The sequence below is a fragment of the Schistocerca cancellata genome, chromosome 3 (assembly GCF_023864275.1).
Source record: "Schistocerca cancellata isolate TAMUIC-IGC-003103 chromosome 3, iqSchCanc2.1, whole genome shotgun sequence".
In the NCBI taxonomy this organism is placed as follows: domain Eukaryota; kingdom Metazoa; phylum Arthropoda; class Insecta; order Orthoptera; family Acrididae; genus Schistocerca; species Schistocerca cancellata.
This window is the reverse complement of record NC_064628.1, coordinates 519,435,153-519,447,191: the sequence shown is the minus strand read 5'-3', so window position 1 is coordinate 519,447,191 and position 12,039 is coordinate 519,435,153. Positions and strand designations below refer to the sequence as shown.

The window sequence follows — 12,039 nt, the reverse complement described above, 5'->3', positions numbered from 1 at the left end:
TTTGGTTGATGTTACAAGGCCAAATCAGTCAATCATCCAGACTGTTGCCCCTGCAACTACTGAAAAGGCTGCGGCCCCTCTTCAGGAACCACACGTTTGTTTGGCCTCTCAACATATACCCCTCCATTGCCAACCTTCTCGACTGAAGGTAATTGATCATCATTCTTATAGTGCAACGTTGACATCCAATTTTATCTAATTTAGCTCTTATCTCTTTTCTGATAAAATTGGTACGATGTTTATAAATCTCAGTAGCCTTTCTATATATGCGTGCATGATAATGTGATGATGTCGAGAGGGGCTCGTCTCACTAAATTTTACTTCATGATCACCCTCTTGGCAAACATGTTCCGCTACGGCCGATTTATGCCCAAGTCCCAGGGGCCAATTCCTCTTGTGTTCAACCAGACGGCGCTCGCTCAACTTATGGTTGCAGTTTGCCGTTTTACTTCTGAAGATGTCTCCTGCAGTCGGAGATGAAAAGATAGGGGAACTTCTATGCGTCGACCACGGCCTATCAGCCCGAAAGTTTTACGTGAAGCCAGTACGGGCCGTGAAAGCTTACACTATATGACGTTACACCACTGTTTGTAGACACGTTGAACAATTCACCGCGAAACACCAACAAATCGAGCAGCACACACTGCACAGCCATGAATATGGCCATACACATTGCTCCTTTTTGACGATCTGTCACATCCTTACATCTGTCCATGTTTACTTACGACGTCCACTTGAAACATAAATGTCTCACTGATCGCTACTTCCTTACGTACACGTAGAGGCAGTGCGCCCTCGGTTAAGCACGTGACTCGATCATTGCGCCATCTGTAAAAGCTTACGATTCATCTGTGTGTGCGCACTAGGTTGACTAATTTCTTGTCGGGTTAGCTTATTGATGTACGTGTAGATGTAGAAGGCTTAACTCTTTTAGTGTTCTATTTTAAATCGTTCATCTGTTCTACTATGGATCTTACCGTCCATTCGGCGCCGACGCCATTGTAGGCAACTGTGTCTGACTACTCTGTCTTTCTCTTACAGGTGGTGGCGGTAGGGGGCCTGGCTGTGTAGACACTACCTGTCAAAGGTAAGGGTTCGTCTCGATTTTACATCGGTTCCTATATGTGCATGGCATGCGCGTAAAATGTTTGTCTCTAATGTTGAGCAACTGAGGTGTTTTCACAGAATGCAGATCTGCACAGGGCGCTATACACTACATGGTTCCACAAAGATGAGAACATCTTTAACAGTTCAAGATGATAATTTGTTGAAATAAATGATATACAAAGAAACTGAAAATAGAGATAATTTATAATACAAAAGACTCTTTTGCGGAGTTCTAGGGTAATTAGTAAATGACACATCATCCCTCACCCCCACACCCCGTTATAAACGTGCCTATCGCTGTATTTGTCTCTTCCATAGACGTATATACTATTCTACTAGTTGCAGAAAGTACAACACATCTTTATTCACGATTGCGAATTCGGCTATTGTGCAACTATTAATTAACAGCTGTAATAACACAAATTTCTTAGACACCAATTCAACGTTAAGAATACATTCCGTGCTCAAAATGTTTATGCAAACAAAATATTTTTATAAGCAGTGTAGTTCTTCCTACCTTACTGTTTAGTGCGTCGGCACATGTTATTCCTTTCAGGAGAAAGCTGTCCACGTGTCAGCCATGTTTACATATTCCATGTGCAAAATAAGACAGGAGGCTTCGTCACTTATACAGGACACCCCAGGAGGAATGGTTAGTATTTAGGGTTTATGGTAGGAACGATCATTCGCAGCAAAAACGTCTAGTAAAAATGGGTTCTAAAATGGATACGTTCAGAGTTACGAGCACTTCTTCACCTTCGATGTTGTTGTTGTTATGGTCTTCAGTCCTGAGACTGGTTTGATGCAGCTCTCCATGCTACTCTATCCTGTGCAAGCTTCTTCATCTCCCAGTACCTACTGCAACCTACATCCTTCTGAATCTGCTTAGTGTATTCATCTCTTGGTCTCCCCCTACGATTTTTACCCTCCACGCTGCCCTCCAATACTAAATTGGTGATCCCTTGATGCCTCAGAACATGTCCTACCAACCGATCCCTTCTTCTGGTCAAGTTGTGCCACAAACTTCTCTTCTCCCCAATCCTATTCAATACTTCCTCATTAGTTATGTGATCTACCCATCTAATCTTCAGCATTCTTCTGTAGCACCACATTTCGAAAGCTTCTATTCTCTTCTTGTCCAAACTATTTACCGTCCATGTTTCACTTCCATACATGGCTACACTCCATACAAATACTTTCAGAAATGACTTCCTGACACTTAAATCTATACTCGATGTTAACAAATTTCTCTTCTTTAAAAACGCTTTCCTTGCCATTGCCAGTCTACATTTTATATCCTCTCTACTTCGACCATCATCAGTTATTTTGCTCCCCAAATAGCAAAACTCCTTTACTACTTTAAGTGTCTCATTTCCTAATCTAATACCCTCAACATCACCCGACTTAATTCGACTACATTCCATTATCCTCGTTTTGCTTTTGTTGATGTTCATCTTATATCCTCCCTTCAAGACACCATCCATTCCGTTCAACTGCTCTTCCAAGTCCTTTGCTGTCTCTGACAGAAACATCCTCTTCCATTTCCATAATATTGTCAATAATATTGTAGTATCGGTCAAAACAAGGAAAAAAAGTCCAGTAAACATGGACTCTAAAATACATACCTTAAGAGCTATGAGAACCTGTTCAGTAGGAGAGATGTGCTTATAGCTCTCCGGGTATACAATTTGGAGCCTACGTTCACTGGCTAGGTCCAAAAAAAGGCACAGAGCAGGCGAAGAATGACTTAATTGATCATAAGGTATGCATGACGCGTTTCGGAATTATTTCCGTCTTCAGACTTGTAATCTGTCATCTTATGTTAAGTACACAACTGGTAACGCCTTTGTCCTTGTACTAGCGTGAATTCCTTAACGTATTACAAACACATCATTTGCTCTAGTAACTAGTATCGAATTCATGTCATCTCAGCACATAACTCCCACTGCTTATCCACCAAGTGTACCACCTGACAACTGAAGTTCTACCAATGTATCGGGTGAAGATCCTATTTGTAGTGTCAGAGACACATTTTTCCGTAATTTATATGCTTTATGCAATTTATGATTTTCTATAAACTGTCGTATTTATAGGTGTTAAGAAGGGGCAGAATTTTATTGATTACAAGACATCTATGCCAACACGGCGGTTCATATACAGAGCGTCGCAGTAGTAATGGTCAATATTCAAGGATATGGCAGGAACGCTCAGTTGACGCAAGAACTTTCATATGGGCATACTTTCTATTCCAAATGCCCCCGAGATGGGCTAGTGATTCTTTTAGAATAGCGAATGACGGGACGGAATTACTTGCATTTTTTGGAACATTCATTTGTTGAACAGCTTGAGGATGTTCCTTTGCTTACGCGAACTGCAATGTACTTCCAACATGACAGAGCCCCTTCACTTTTTACCAAGCTTGTGAGGGAACATCTCTCCTGCACGTACCCTAATTGCTGGATTTGGTATAAATAACTGACCAGGCGTGATCACCTTACATTTTTGTTAATATGGTGTTGGATGAAGTCTTAGGCGTACAAACGAAAGATGAATACTGGAGATGAACTGGTTGGTCGCATCATGGACGCCGCTGCCCTCGTTAGGGAACGTGCAGACGCACTCAGACAGGCAAAACATCATGTCCTCCCAAGAGTGCACAAATGCACTGAAAATGACTGTGGGATATTCGAACCTTTACTGTGAACTCTACAACAGCTGTAATGTGACGCGTACGATAATGTATACGTTAAAAATAAAAAAATTTCATTTGATACTCTGTAAAACGCATGATGTAATGTTTAGTAACTGTTGTTTATGTGTACTTGTGTACACATGACAGTGTACCGAATAATACAATCTGTAAATAACAGTTTACATTAAAACTGTTCGATCTCGGAAACCGTTCGAAATAGGGCATACGAGTTGTGATTAAAAAGTAAGTAATTTCGCAGGCTTTATACACGCGATTTTCAATTTTTGTATATATGTTGCTGATGTATCTTTACATTTTCAGCTGCTTTTAATATTTAGTTTATTGTTGACAGTCGAAAATGTTATACGTGTTTTCGTGTGCTCGGCGAATTCTTACTTTCGAAATAGGTGGGTCAAAGAATTTGCATTAAATTTTCTTGAAAAATGGAACAAAATGCAGCACCACATTCGAAATGTTGACTGTGGCTTTAGGCCAATCTACTATAAGACAAGAGTTTACGAAAAGAGTTCACGATTGGTCTAAACGTTTCAAAGAGGGTCGAGAAGACGTTAAAGACGACTGCCGTTCTGGAAGCCCTAGCACATCAACTGCTGACGACAGTGTGAAAGAAGTAAAGAAAATGGTTCTGAAAAACTCGCCATCAGAGAAGTTGCTGATGATGTCAGCATATCCTTTGGCTCATACCAAGCAATTTTTTCGGATTTTTCGGCATGAAACGCGTTGGAGCAAAGTTTGTCCCATAATTGGTGAATTTCGACCAAAAACGTCGGCGCGCAGTCATCCTTCAGGAATTGCCGAGTGAAGTCGACAATGATCCAGAACTTTTCAAGAAGATTATAAAATGTTACGAAACATGGCTGTGAGGGTATGACGTTGAAACCAAGGCCCAATCGTCCTAATGGAAATATCCCGAAGAGCCAAGACCGGAAAGGATACGAAAAGTTCGAGCGTAAGTGAAGGTTCTTCTCGCCCTTCTCTTCGCTTACAAAGGGTTTGTATCATGAGTTCCTCCTTAAGATCGTATGGTCAATAAGGAATACTACCTGTAAGTTATCCGCCGTTTGCGTGAAGCAATCCGAAGAAAACGACCAGAAATGTAGCAAAACCACTCGTGAAAATTGCATCATGATAAAGCTCCCGCTCGCACGTGAATGCTTGTTCGTGATTTTTTGCCAAAAAGTAAAACCGTTATGTTGCCTTAGAGACAATATTCACCAGACATGGCCCCATGTGACTTCTTTCTATTCCCGAGGCTGAAGAGAATCATGAAATGACGTCGTTTTGCCATGGCCGATGATATAAAAACAGAATCGCTGAAGGAGCTGACACCATAACAAAATGTGAGGTCCAGATGTGCTTCCCAGATTGGAAAAAGCTTTAGAACAAGTTTATTATTTGTGAGGGGCATTACTTTGAAGGGGGGGGGGAGATGTTCACGTTGATGAATAATTAAAGATTCCTTAAGAAAACCAAAAATTCCCGTTGCTTTTTGAACACACCTCGTACAGGTTTTTTGCTCCAAATGATCGTTCCTGTCGTATTACTGAATATTGGCAATTGCTCCTGGGACACCTTGTATATTCTTCTATACAGCACAATTTCGCACATTGTGCATAATATTACATATCAAAAGCTTTATTAAATAAAATCTTAAACAACGATAAAAAATCTTTCTTAAAACAATGACTAAAACTTTGTACAAAATGTCTGTACGTGCGCTGCTTGAATTCTTTGACAGCTTATCTATATCTACTCTGGTCACGAAAACACAATGGCCGCGAGAGTGGTGTGCTGACCACATGCCCCTCCATATCGACATCCAGCGACGGCAATAGGCTGAGGACGTAAGGGCGGTCGGTCAGCACCGTCGCGCCTTCCGAGGACTGTTCGGAGTTTTTTTTTTATCTGTAGCTACACCTGCAGCTAAAGAGATAATTCCAAGAAAACGTACGGTGCGGGGCGGAGGGTACCCTGTACCACTACTACTCACTTCCTTTCCTGTTCCACTAGCAAATAGAGCGAGGAGAAAACGGCTATCTGTATGCCTAACGTAAGAGAGTATATGTGTGATTTTCAGTATTTCAATTACAATCTTAGGCTCCATCTATACAAAAACGTAATTAAAATTTTCTGATAACTTTTCTATAATTAATTCTGTTAGCTCGTTTAAAAGTATTTCTGCCTGCTTCTTCATCTGATCGTAAAACACTGTTTTCTCCAAAATATTCATTCTTTCACCTTTCTCTGTTCAAGATCGTAAGAGACGGTTCTATATCCGATACACGGTGTTCACTCTATTTAAGATGGGCTGCAAAGTCGACATGTTGCTATCGGTTAGTCTTACATGCTCTCTGTATCTGACAAATAAAGTTCGCCCCATCCGAACAATGTAACATTTTGCGCACGTCTCCCTATCTACTCTATAAACCCCGGATTCGGAAACCGGCATAACTTCAGTAGCTGTCACTTGATAATCGCAGTCATGAATAATTATATTTAATAGCACAGCAGAGCGATAAAGTTCCCCCCCCCCCCCCCCAAAAAAAATATTGTCGGACACTGGACGCAAGAAAACAGACAAAAATACTTGTTGTGTTAATAGTTATGACCGTATGTTAAAGACACGAAATTTTTGGACACTTCAACAGAAGTTTCTGCAGCTTCCACGTGTTTATTGCGATCACAGACGACAAGTTTCAAGTGAAGTATGTTTAAAAATTATTCACTTAATTTCGCCAGACTATTTCCTCCACATGAATGAAGACAGAAACTTGCAGTAAGCATTAATTTACCCTTAGGACTAGAATGGTTTTATTTTCGAAAGGAACAACCAGTTTTAAAAGGGTGTAGCTTATACACGCTTGCTTACAAAACTTAGAATCAAAGATTTCATTTAACTATGTGCTCTTCACGGGACCCACGACAAGTATCTATTAGATAGTCAAACACGTCCTACACTTTAGTGGACGTGTGTGGAGTTATATCATTCACTGCCGATTTTTTATGCGGTGCCGCGGTTCATTCAGAGTTAAAAAGTTGTTGAAATGGGCAACACAGAGCGACGAATTATTTTTCCACAACTGTCCCGCTGTGCGAGAGTCGTGCGCATTAGGAGCTGCAATTTCATTCTTTCGACAGCCGCCCACTGTAGTAACTGAATTGCAGCGATTGGAACAGAGAAAGCTTGTCTTTTGTAACTGTTTTTCCGCCATCTGTACTTAACCGACACTGAGTAATGAAAGAGCTAGTGAACTAGCTACACCAAGGGAGACCAATACAGTCAACGACATAATCTGGCAATTAACAACTGGCACGAAGGTAAACTTCCGATTTCGAAGCGTAAGTTAAAGCTTGCCTCAAGTTTCTATCTACTTTCATGCAGAAGATATAATCTTGTGAAAGTGGATGAATGTTTTATACATAGTGTTCTGTTTAGGAGGCTCGTGTTATGTTCATCATTTTGTATCGCGAAAATAGGTATGAAAAGATTGAGTACTCTATTCCACCATAGAATTTTCTTGTTGTAACGACTACATCGCAGTAATCAGCAAGCGATTTCCTTAAAATTCTAAGCATCTCTTTCCCTATGAGCGACACTTATATACGCTAGCAGAACACATGACGGACTTGTGTAGGGTGAAGTTAAACAAAGTCAGATATGAACAGATACATGTGAGTCGGTCTAACTTTGTAGCACCAATTCTCCCAACACCTATGAGTTAAAACGCATTTTGAAAACACATTCAGCTAAAAATATTGCGGTCCTACGATACAAAAAAATGTTTCGACAGAGGATAACGCAAGCTACGTCAGAAAATGTACTAGAGCCGTACCTCTCAAACACAGAGATACACAATATGTCAGTCACTACTCCATATTCGACAGCGCTGGCAGATTCGTTTCGACATCAGGGAAACACCATGCATAATACATGCAGCTGGCAGCACCAGCCACCAGACTGCACAGGCCTCGCCCTGTCCTCAACAAGAGACAAAAGAGAATTTTGTGTCCTAAATTCACCAGTGCTTTAATGTGCTCCGTATTTTCGTTGTTATTAGTTGTTAAACTGATGCTAGTTCTGTGAAAATAGTAATTTGTGCTGTGTCACCAGTTGTAATCTACATTTGTGCGTTCTACGTTTATTGTCAACAGTATTCAAGCTCAGACAATTGTTAACTGAAGTTTCAGGATATATCTGGTCGATTAATGGTGTATTTTTAAGAATTTTCAGAAATTCGCGAGTGTTGCGGAAAATAAATCGTCCAGGAAAACGACGAGTATGAATTTCAGTTGTGCAGTAATGATTTCTGGTCCTCTAAAAACGCTGATAGAAAAGATTATTTTTGTGGTAACTGTTTTTAAAGATTGGGCCGTTCTTTAACCTTTTATCTACTGCTATTGTAAAAATCATAAAACCACAGTTCAAAATTTTTACTTTAATACTTGATGAACTCTTATTCAATTAGAAGCAAATTATTTCATTTAAGAAATGATACAATGTCATTAAAATGCATAAAATCAGAGGACAGGCTTATACAGACGAAATACATTAAGGGACTGAGCAGTCCCAAAAGAATCATACAGGTAGGGTTATTCCTTTTGGTGATACTGAAAAAAAAAATCTTTTTCCATTAACAAACAAAAAAACATTATGCTCTGAACACTTTGAATGATGTGAAATTTTCTTATTTACAAAGTTTGAATCTACACATCTCCCTCTTGAACTGACAAATATGGGCCAGTAAGATCCTGTATGCTGAAAATGTACGGCGTTCCGTACTGAACATGCTGTCTTTCTTCTTCTTGGAGTTGAGAGAGGAGAATTTTGATCCTTTAGCGCCTTCCCAGTTTTTTGGACATTTATTTTCCAAATGTGAGTAGGCCGAGTGTAGTTCCCTGTGTGATTTCAGTCAATGGAAGTGTCCCTTTTACGTCATAGTATGAAGTACAGGAATTCACAAGAGTCATTTCCAACACTGCATAATACAATTTATATCATTGTAAATAAGTTATACACAACTGCAAACAGTCACTTTTTTCAATAATAATGCTTTATTACATTAACCGGTTTTCGAACCCTTTCAGGTTCATCTTCAGATGATTTCTGGAGGATCCGGGAAGTTACATCATTACTGGCAGTAGCATAATGCTGGGTGCTGGTTCTATGGCAGAAAGATGGGTCACACTTTAATGTGTCGCCATGACTATAGCTTATCTGTCGATATGGATGTAAATTTAGTTTTTACTTACTGCGACAGTATAGGCGGCTTTTTTCGTATCTGTCTGCCTCCATTTTGATGTCCAGAACACTTTCACACGAACTATATTAGTTCACAGTTTAACAGTGACACTTTACCAGCATCCAGCATGCGCTTTACAACTCTTGCTTATAACAAAGATCTTGATAGAGAGATATGGCATGAGCCTACTTTGTACAGAGATGTAATTTGTTGTTCTTTACATGTGTTAAAGTCGATATAAGGGCAAGTTTTTTTTATCAGAATGGCGATAACATGAGAGCACTAGATAAAATAATAATAAATTAATAGAAAAACAAGTTTTAGGTGATCTGGTATGTTATTTCTACTTGTATGTTACAGGAAGTTTTTTTTTTAGCAATTATCATGTTTGGCATTAACATGAATCCCAAGGAATCAATAATACAGAGTTATTGGATCTGCAGTGAGGTGCAGCTGTCTGTATGCCTAGGACCTGTATATTTAAATTAATAACAAATCTTCAGATGAACTGTTGGCTTATGTCTGTTGTTACGTTAACGTGATGTGGAGTATTATCAGAGCAGATTCTGTTTATTTTAGCTATAGGTATATGTATAAGAGTTAAAGTGATTGTAATGGATTAAAGCTGTTTGAATGGCTGTACATTTAATATTTTAAAAATCATGAACAAAAATTCTTTAACTGTTGACTTATTTTTATTCTAACATTAGAGTGATCTGGGATATTGGTAAAGGCAGCTTCTGTTTGTTCTAGCTACAATTAATATGTATAAAGTACTGATTTATGTTAGCAATGGAGGGCTTTAACATTTAGAGATATGGTACACGTCTTATTCTGTGGTAGTATATTACACTGACACCGGTGTGGTTAGGATGTAAGGAGAGGGGGGTGGGTCATTGGGATGGGGGGTTGGGGAGCCGGTGTAGCGTTCGTTGGGTGGTTACTTGTTTTGAACTAGTAGATCTTGAAAGTTCTGAAGGAAAAATTTGTTTCTCAGTTCAGTTTGATCATTGAGTAGGTAGTCAGGTGCTGTATTTGTGTAGATAAATATTTCAATTTCTTCAAGAAGGTCAAGTATTGTGCCTTTGTTGGTAAAATGTAGTATTCGGAGATTCTGTTCTACGTTGTTTGCAGAATGATTGTGTTGGGCAAGATGTGAGGCAAAGCTGGACTTGTTCAGGTTGTTAAGACGGAGTGCATCCTTGCGTTCTTTAAATCTTGTTGTGAAGATTCTACCAGTTTGTCCAATGTAGAAGCTTGGACATGAGTTGCAAGTGAGCTTGTACACACCTGACTTTTGATATTTTTGTATAGTGGTTTTGGTGCTGTGTATGATTTTATTTTGTACTTTGTTGTTGGTGAAGAAACTTATTTTTATGTTGTATGTCTTGAAGAGGTTGGCAATTTGGTGAGAAATCTTCCCTAGGAAAGGCAGGCTAACAAATGTGGTTTCCTTGTTTGTGGGTGGTTGTTCAGCAGTTGGTTGATTTAGTTTAGCTGTATGGATTAGTTTATCTATTATTGCAGGGTTGTACCCATTGGTGGAGGCAATTGATTTAATAATTTCTGTTTCTTTTTGTCTTTCATTTGTGTCCATTGGGATTTTAAGCACGCGTAACCATTGTTCTGAAGAATGCTTTTTTATGTTGGTCTGGATGGCAAGAGGATTTGTGTATGGTAACATTGGTGGTTGTTGGCTTTCTGAAAATTTGAAATTTATGCTTCTGATTTTTATTTGAGATTGTTAGATCAAGATACTTAATGCCTTCTCGTGTTTCATGTTCTACTGTGAATTGGATTTTATTGTGTATTTTATTAAGTTCTTTGGCTAGATTATCTATTTCATCTGTTGCTCCACTGAACAGAATGAGTGTGTCATCAACATAGCGTTTGTAATAAAGCAGCTTATCTTTTAGTTGGGTTTGGGACCTGAAAAAGTTATTTTCAAGGTTATTGATATATATGTCTGCTAGCAAGCCTGCAAGACTACTACCGTTTCCAGTCCATCTTCCTGAATGTAAAACTTGTTGTTGAACAGGAAATAGTTGTGTGACAATATGAGTTCCAGGATCTCTATGAGTTCATAGATTTCAGCTCTACCCATTGTCCCATGTTTCAGTAAGTTATTCCTTACTAAACTAATTGTTTCCTTGACGGGTATGTTTGTATATAGGTATATATACAATGATATAATATATCATTACTTCTTTGAATTTCTGTTTCATAAAGAGACATCAGCATTTCAGCTTTATCTACGCCGCCCGCGTGTTCATCACAATCTCGTACAACTGTGAGTGCCTCCACTTCAGTTTTAGTTCAGCTTTTGTGTTCTGGATACATTCCATCCAATATTTCCATGATAATTTGAAGAAAGTGAATTGCACAATTCTCCATCCATGTTCTGTCACGTATTTGCACGTATCTGAAGAGATACTGTTTGAACATTTCCTACATTGTCTGCCGCTTCCTCATTAGCAACTTAGTTCAGGTTCTGTAATATTTTGTGAATTATTTGCACACACGTGAAGAAATTGGAAAATTTGTGCAAAGTCTTATGGTACCAAACTGCTGAGGTCATCGATCTCTAAGGTTACCCACTGCTTAATCTAACTGAAACTAACTTATGCTAAGAACAACACACAGACCCATGTCCGAGGGAGAACTCGAACCTCCGACGGGGGAAGCCGCGTGGATCGTGACGAGGCGCCCTAGACCAAGCGTCTACCCCGCGCTGCTGCGATATTAATCCGCAAGTACTATGCATCATTTCCTCTTCATTGTCGTCACTACATCAGATGATGTGTCAATATCAAGTGAAAAATGTTCTAGCTGAGTACGAATTTCTTCGACTGCAGGCCCTCTTCTGTAATAGGCAGCCATAACCTGAAATAAACAAAATCTTTTCACAAATATTTCAGAAGTCATGCATTGTGTCTAGCGTTTTTTATAGAACAAAATGTCTTATTGTTCTCATCAAGG

At 39.2% G+C, this 12,039-nt stretch overlaps 1 protein-coding gene across 1 annotated transcript in view; it reads left to right on the top strand.

Annotated features, from left to right (window-relative positions):
• Window positions 1–12,039, top strand: part of LOC126175331 (GTP-binding protein Di-Ras1) — a 1,524,693-nt gene that overhangs the window by 1,070,350 nt on the left and 442,304 nt on the right. The window contains exon 5 of the mRNA XM_049922048.1: window positions 1,042–1,087. The gene's annotated coding sequence lies outside the window, so the exon portion shown is untranslated. The remainder of the gene's footprint in view (window positions 1–1,041; window positions 1,088–12,039) is intronic.